Source organism: Coptis chinensis, chromosome 8 (assembly GCF_015680905.1).
Source record: "Coptis chinensis isolate HL-2020 chromosome 8, ASM1568090v1, whole genome shotgun sequence".
Taxonomy (NCBI): domain Eukaryota; kingdom Viridiplantae; phylum Streptophyta; class Magnoliopsida; order Ranunculales; family Ranunculaceae; genus Coptis; species Coptis chinensis.
Genome location: NC_141463.1, coordinates 40,003,439 through 40,011,126, shown reverse-complemented (window position 1 = coordinate 40,011,126; position 7,688 = coordinate 40,003,439).

The following is a 7,688-nucleotide window of genomic DNA, read 5'->3' as shown; positions in this document are numbered from 1 at the left end:
AGACGATAGTCTGTTTGTCAAGATGGAGACAAGAAACACTAGAGTTCGATGTTTCACTGTGTTGTCTTACAACTTCAATTATTGGAAAGGTCCTAAATGCAATTATACTATAAAGAAATAAAACTAAACTAAGATGCAACTATACTAAGAATTATACTATGAATGAAATTAAAAAAATGAAGATTCGACTAACTTGGATGGTAGATCTTGTCTTCAAGAAGTTCTTCAAGCTTCTCTCTTTCTCAAAATGATAGATGATGCAGCTAAAATTACCTCAAGATCCAAAGTTCTAATCTTGAAAGAAAACGTTAAACATAAACAACTTAAAACGGCAGCGATGCCATTTGACACGTGTGGTTTTATGGTGGAGAATGGTTTATGGAATGTGTAGATGGATGATGGATGATGGTCATTGAATAAAACAGAAGCATATCAAAACCTAATTATCCCTCAATGAGTAAAGGATGACTAGGATACCATTCCACTTTTAAGTGTATGTTATATAAAGGACAAAATTGGAAAGGGGGTTTGAGGGATTAAAAACTATGATTATAGATATTGTGAATTGCTTAACTAAACTAAACTAAACTATTGAGAATTTATAAGAGAGGGAATTGAAGAGATTAGAATCCACCGATACCTTTAATCTGCGACCTCTTGCTTCATGGTTGTTGATAAAATGTAAAACGAATAGTTTTACCTACGAATAAGCAACGAGACTCAAACGCAAGTAAAACTAAAACAATTACACGTGCTTATGTTGTTATCAAAGTTTTCTACACTCTCGATGCTATTGCAATAAGTGGAGTAGAGAATTCGTTCCACTCCTAGTTATTTAGAATTCAATGTTAACTACGATTATCAATCTTATATCAAAGTCGATGAGAGTAATGATGGAAATTATACTAGTCAAGATGCGATAATTCAAAATACAAAAATACTAAATTGACTATATGATAATAAATTAGGAGAATTTGATTCCACCTTAACTCGACTTAATTTACTAACAAAGAATTGTCGTAATCTGAATTGCAATGCTTCCACATAACAATTGGGTGTTTATAATCCCTAATTGTTCACGGTAATCTCTACCAACTAACAACTATCATGTTAAGCAATCAAACCCATTCTCATGGTGAAATAATTACTTTCTAGAATGGAATAAAACATTATGAACTATTCTACGCTAATCAAAATCAAGTTTAATCAAGGCTTCTCCAAACCCCTCTAATTGAGGTTTTAGCCTTGAATCATTATACTATCATTTCTTAAACAAGAAAAAATATAACAACTCATTATTGAATAAATGATTAAACTTTATAATCTAATTTAACAATAGTCTAAGATTCAAAATGGATTAAACTGAATTTAAAACTAATTTAGAACTAAGATTATAAATACTAATTATCAAATTAAAACAAACTAATTATGAAGTTAAGACAACTAAATCTAAATAAGAATTGAATCAATAAACAAAATTGAAATGAAAAACTAATCCTTTATAATAAATCTAAATCTGATTCTAAATAATAATCTACTTTGTTCTAAAAACTAATTAATTCAATGTAAAAACTAGATCTAAAACAAGTTATTGGATAATGGCTAACTAAAAAAACTAGATGCTTAAGAGTTAAGTCTTGTGTCTTGAAATGGAGGAGACAAGATCCAATTTTTCGTGCATGGGCTGAGGAGCCATGTTTTGGGCCGGAAAATCGAGCCCAAAACCCAATTTCTTCAGTCCACAGAGGCCTTTTCAGCTGGATTTGATTTCAACAGTCATTTTATCCATTTTACTCATCTGATTGAGTCAAGGCTTTGACCATTGGGAAGCTCAGTCTTAGCCGGTCGTTTTGACATAAGGTAGGCCCAATTCTAAGGTCTGAGTCTAAAGATATAGCTTCTGAAAGTTCTACTGACTTTTGTGCACTATTTCTGCCTGCGTTGACTTTGACTTTTCAGCTTTGATCGGGGCTTTAAAAAGGCTTTTTCTCCTTGAATCTTGTCCTTTAATCATAGAACTTCTTAACAACCAACCTTTGCTTCTTTATCATGCAAAAAGGACGCATTTCTGCACATATTCGACTCCAATGCCTGAAGTACACAAGAACACGATAATAATACTAACTCTTACTTATTAATCACATAATTGGTCAAAAACGATATTGTTAAAGTTGTTAAAACTACAATTTTGGGATCTTATCAACCCAAACATATATGAGAAACTAGAATAAGTGACAAAAAATGGAGTTCTATCTAATCTCGTTTCGCCGAGTGCGATTGCATTGACCATATGCAACAAGGCCTTAAACCACTAGGAATTCCCTAGTGGACGAGTTATAGCTTTGTGAGAGTTTTCCAGTGAAGGTACTTACAAACTTCATCTATAGTACAACGACTAATAAATAAAACTATTGTTTCCTTTTTATTGTCTCAATTGTCTACACATCTCTCTAGCAATGAATACAGAATAATCAAGTCGAAACCTACGCTAATATATGCATAATAATCAATCATCTACGAATAAACATATATATAATGAGTAATACTATGGAATGCACTAACAGGTCCGTTTCTAAAACTTAAGAATAGCATCCTTAAGTAGGTCCTCACATAAATATCAAGACAAAAACACTTTGATTTTTCCGCTCAAGTTTCACTACTCCAGTGTGCAGTAGGCACACTTTACCTTACAATCTTAATGACACACAAGGAAGCCAAAGTCGATCAAACACATCTGCCACTTACTATCATACTAACCTATTCCTAATTCAGCTAGAGGTCTTAATTAGGTGTTGCAGGGATTAGGTGATGGTTTAAGAATGAAGGAAATGGATATTCAAAAAGAACCAGTCAGAGATAATAGAGTTTTCATATTATGTAACTAGAGAAAACCTTTTTCTTTACTTTTGCTTCTACACTTTGTTCCATCCTTAGCCATTTTTTCTTTTTCTTTAGCTTTTGACTCCTTTGATTCTGTTTTTGGAGTTCTATCTCTTTATTTTCTTTTAATTATTTATTTATTTTTATTTGGATGGAAACTTTCTTTTCATTTTTGAAGCGACTAACAAATTCTTGATTTCAGAGGTCTTTCCTTTTTCTATTCTTCATCTCTATTCTCAGACTCGTTCTAAAATGGGTAGACCGATTTTTTATTTTGTTTTGTTTTTGTAAAAGAGTAAAGGATTTGCGGTTAATGAAATGCTAAAAAAGGCTCAGAGGGGCGACTAGCGGAAAATAATTCAGAGGTTTGAATTTCTGGCTATATCGATCCAAAGAGGGCCTAAATTTTCTCTTAGGATATGGTATAGTGATCAAGCAAATGAACGTGTGATTTATCTATCCGGATTTTACTTCTCCCTTGTGTCATTTCTCAACTATTTCACTCATATAAGGCTTTAGGCTATATTCTCACAGGATTTGTAGAATAAGTACTCTAGCCTAGATTTCGGAAACTTACTGCCAAACAATCATAGATACTCATGTAATATATTTATAGAAAGATGCAAAAATTATTCCCTACATATTAACCTAAGTTTCTAAAAACTATTCTAATGCAAAAGCTAACGTGAAACTTCTAGATTATTAAGAGCATAGAGAAAGAAACAATAAGGTTGCCAAGCCCTTCGCCGTGTGTCGTCCACCTATGCTAACCTATCAAGTGTTACTCGGTCTGATGGGGTGTAAGAAGTAACCAAATAAGGTTGCACCTGCCATCTCGGCCAAGTCATAACGCGAAATGAATGAACCATGCAATTGGTGGGTCTCATGATTTCAACCTTAACCCAATCCGTGAACTGGGTACATAATACAGGTAAACAACCACGCATGATGCAGTAAACCAAAACAGGCATAAGAAGATACTTATGCCTCATGATATTGTCTCTATTTAAACTAGCCACTAAAACTCTGGGAATGTCATATAGGTGACATCCCTCAGCTAAAGCAAGGAAAACGTCACCAGCGGTACAATTTGCAGAAGTAAACTGCCACTCCCCTAAAATATTCATCAGGATGAATAACATGGTGGTGCCTACATTCAGGGACATGCTACCAAGAATATGTTATATCACCCTTGGTTCATTATACAAAACACCCCTCCCCCATAATACTCGTGGAAATATGCATAGTCATAGAGGTATACATTATCAGTCATATATCCCCACGTGTGTAGGATTAGGCACAGGTGATATATGCTCTTTACTACTACTTAGAGTTTTGATCTCTAAGAATTGATGCAAAAGCACTCAAGGTTCCTTACTCACGATCTTCGTTTCGTAGAGTTGGAATAAAGATTCGAACTAAACTAAAGCTTAGAACAACTACAAATTGGAATTTACAATTAAGGGAAACTAAGGAGTAAGGTCATAATATAAATGCTAGATTTTTCCTTCCTACATAAACATTAAGAAAACATTAACGTTGAAAACATTCACTTAATACCGAAATAGAGATTTGAAAGAGAAGGTGGAGAGTTAATCCTCCTCATGTGAAATTATCATTAGTGTTGATTTGAAAAAGGTTTTGATTCTTCCTAGACTCATAGACAAGTCCCTAACGGAAAAATAGATTTGATTCCTAGCATGCATGGCTCACTAAAGAGCTCATACATGCTAGCAAGTGAAACCAAACAATGACTTATCTCTAAGCTCATTGCTTGATTCCTAACTAAACTCTACACCAACTACCATTTTGGGAAAGGATGTAGAGTTAGTTGTTCTTCCTAAACCTACCAAACCAACAACAATTGGTTTACCCTCACATGAGTTGGATTAACTCCCCAAACGGATATAATTCTCACTCGGGTAGAGTTTCTGCTCTGAGATCACATAACTAAAGTTTTATTCTAATTAACAGAAAATAAAACTGAATTAAAAATATTTTAATTAAAAACTGGAAATTAAATTCTTCATTACACTAGGAAAGCAGTAAACTACTCTACTCCTACTGATGGAATGCTAACCATTCCATGAGAAAAACTAAAACTAGACCCTTCTATTTATAGTTGAATGGACGGTCATGATCGAATCTCAGAAATCTGATCCAACGACTGAGATTTGATCACTATTCAACTTTTTGACTTTAAGGAATAGTAATCACTATTTGACACTATTCAAAACTATTCATCTTTTGACTTTACAAAAAGTTAAATAATAAAAAATCTAAAATATCTACGTCGTCTTCGATGAATAGTGACGTGCTTGGCTTTATCTCTGATTTCAAACCATATGTCCATTTTGTAAAAGCAATATACCGTTGTGTAGAGTTTTCTGCGCTGATCATTTTGACAGGTCATATGCTTCAATCGGAGTTAGGAGACGAAAGATGTCACCATTTGAACTTTCTACTGATTTTCGAACTGTTACAAGTCAGTTTGACCAAGTCTTGACCCGAACATGACTCCTTTGGCTAGCTCAAGAACTCAAGTTTGGATTCTTCAACTTGTTTCATGGTTTTCTGAGTCCATGAGCTTTGCTGGTAGATTGGAGCTTTAAATGAGCTGATACTGAATATTTCAAGTCCAAGCTTTATTCGGCTGTATTTCATGCTAAAACGCAAGTTCTGTGTGTATTTTATCGTTGACTGTTGAAACCTGTGGAAATATGAAAATACAATTAATTTACATTTATTAAACACAAAATTGACCCAAATGTAATGTCTCTACAGGGTTTAAAACACAATTTTGGGTACTTATCAACAGGCAATCCCGAAACCAAAGCTACCAAATTCTTATTGAATTCTAGTGGCGTGTCATCAACTACGATGGAGAATTTTTGTTCTCCATCTTGGTTACAATAGAAATTAACATTATTGTAGAAAAAAGCAGTAAGCTGATGTGAGTATGAATCGTCGTCACTTACCAGTAGATACCTCCATCCTAATTGCAAGATCCTGTCGCAGAACCAACCTCCGTAGGTCTCGCTTCCCAACAATTCTTCGAAAGACTGCTCAGGTATGACCGTAGGAGATGTCATCACAATAACTACTCTCTAGAAGAGGTGCAAACAACCCTGGAACAACCCATAAAAATCGAAATATTTCGTCGCTATGAAGGTCAGGGCGAGGGTTGCGCTCTAAATTAGCTTTGGGAGGGCGCGGGTCACGCTAAGATGGAAATCGAAGTTACAGGCACTTCAGTGTTAGGCGCGCTCAGAATTGGTCTTGCAAAGGCTCGGGTCACGCTACGTGTGTGAAGAACAGGGTGCAGTGAAATACAAGAGGAAAAATTGGAGGTTTAAGGTGAAAGATGAAAGTGAGGGTTTTGAGTGTAGAATGAAGGAAGTATATATAGGGTTTTACTTTCTAAACCGAATTGACAAGTTGTCAAAATTTTTAAGGCAATTGCCAGAAACAAAATATTTCCAAAACTTAAATCGGAAAGAACCCATATTCATTATTTTAAAACAAACCTAATATCTTTTATAGATTGAATTTAGAATAGCAACTTCCTAACTCATTGAAATTTCATCCTACCACAATATCTAATCATAGTCATGCTAATATCGGCAACATTCCTAACAATCATCAAAATTTTACTTCTAAAATGGTGGATCATAAAAACAACAATGCTAAAATAAAGAATACCACCCCAAACAATTCAGGAAGGTGGGATTAACGCAAATATCATCGCACGCGTTGAAAAGAACCAAATTAAATGAAAATCGAAATTCAAATTACAATTACCTACCGAATTCAAATTTAACTACTGAATTTAACAACTTAACATCCAAACTAATAAAAACAATAATAAAAAAAATAACATCAAAACAACAAATTTTCCTAAATAGCTAGCCACGAGATGAAGATGGCCCCCGAGATGAAGATTGGGCCTAGGATAAAGATGGGGCCTGGGATGAAAATGGGCCCGAGCCATCCGTCTTTCGGCGACGTCGTTCATGCCTCACTGATGCCTCCTCAGAAGAAGAACCCCCCTGGGGTGGCAAACATTCTAGCATTTCTACTCGGAAGTTGCATTGTACCTCCATAAATGCTTTCATATCTTCCCAACGCTCATCCTCGCGCTGGGCATGACTCTCTTAATTCTAATGTATGGTAGTCTGCCGAGTCCGAAGATTTTCACAAATAGTATTAAGAGAGTGCATGCCACGATGAAGCACTGACATGCGTTCTACATCAGAAGTACACTTCTCCCAGGCATCGGCCTCAAAACATTCCATGTCCTCCTCCTCATCACCTGAACTAACAACCCTATTAGCCGGCAACCTCCAAGTGTTCTAGATACATTGTGTGTAAATACTTGCATTTGGATCAAACTCATAATCTGATCAGATTTCGGAGTAGCGCTCAAACTCATCATGATCTTTGTTATGAACACAGGGAGAGGTGTAATACTCTTCCCAAGTCTACTAATCATATTTATCAAAAACTCGAGGATACAGAATTCATACTTCCTCTCCTGGAGTATCCATAGAACATGAAGACAATTTAGACTGATGCCACTAACTTTTTCTTTTCTAATGACATTCCTACCAATCCACTGATTTATAGCCAGCTGGTTTGTTCACAGAGACGGCTGGTGAACACAATGTGAACTCGCATTGTAGTTTCCCTCCAAAACCGTCTCTTTTATTAAAGGCTCGATCCTACCAATTTGGGATTCCTGCAATGTGGCTACTAGATTGCGTCCTTCCTCCACGCCGAAAATACGAGCTAACACATTTCTATCCACT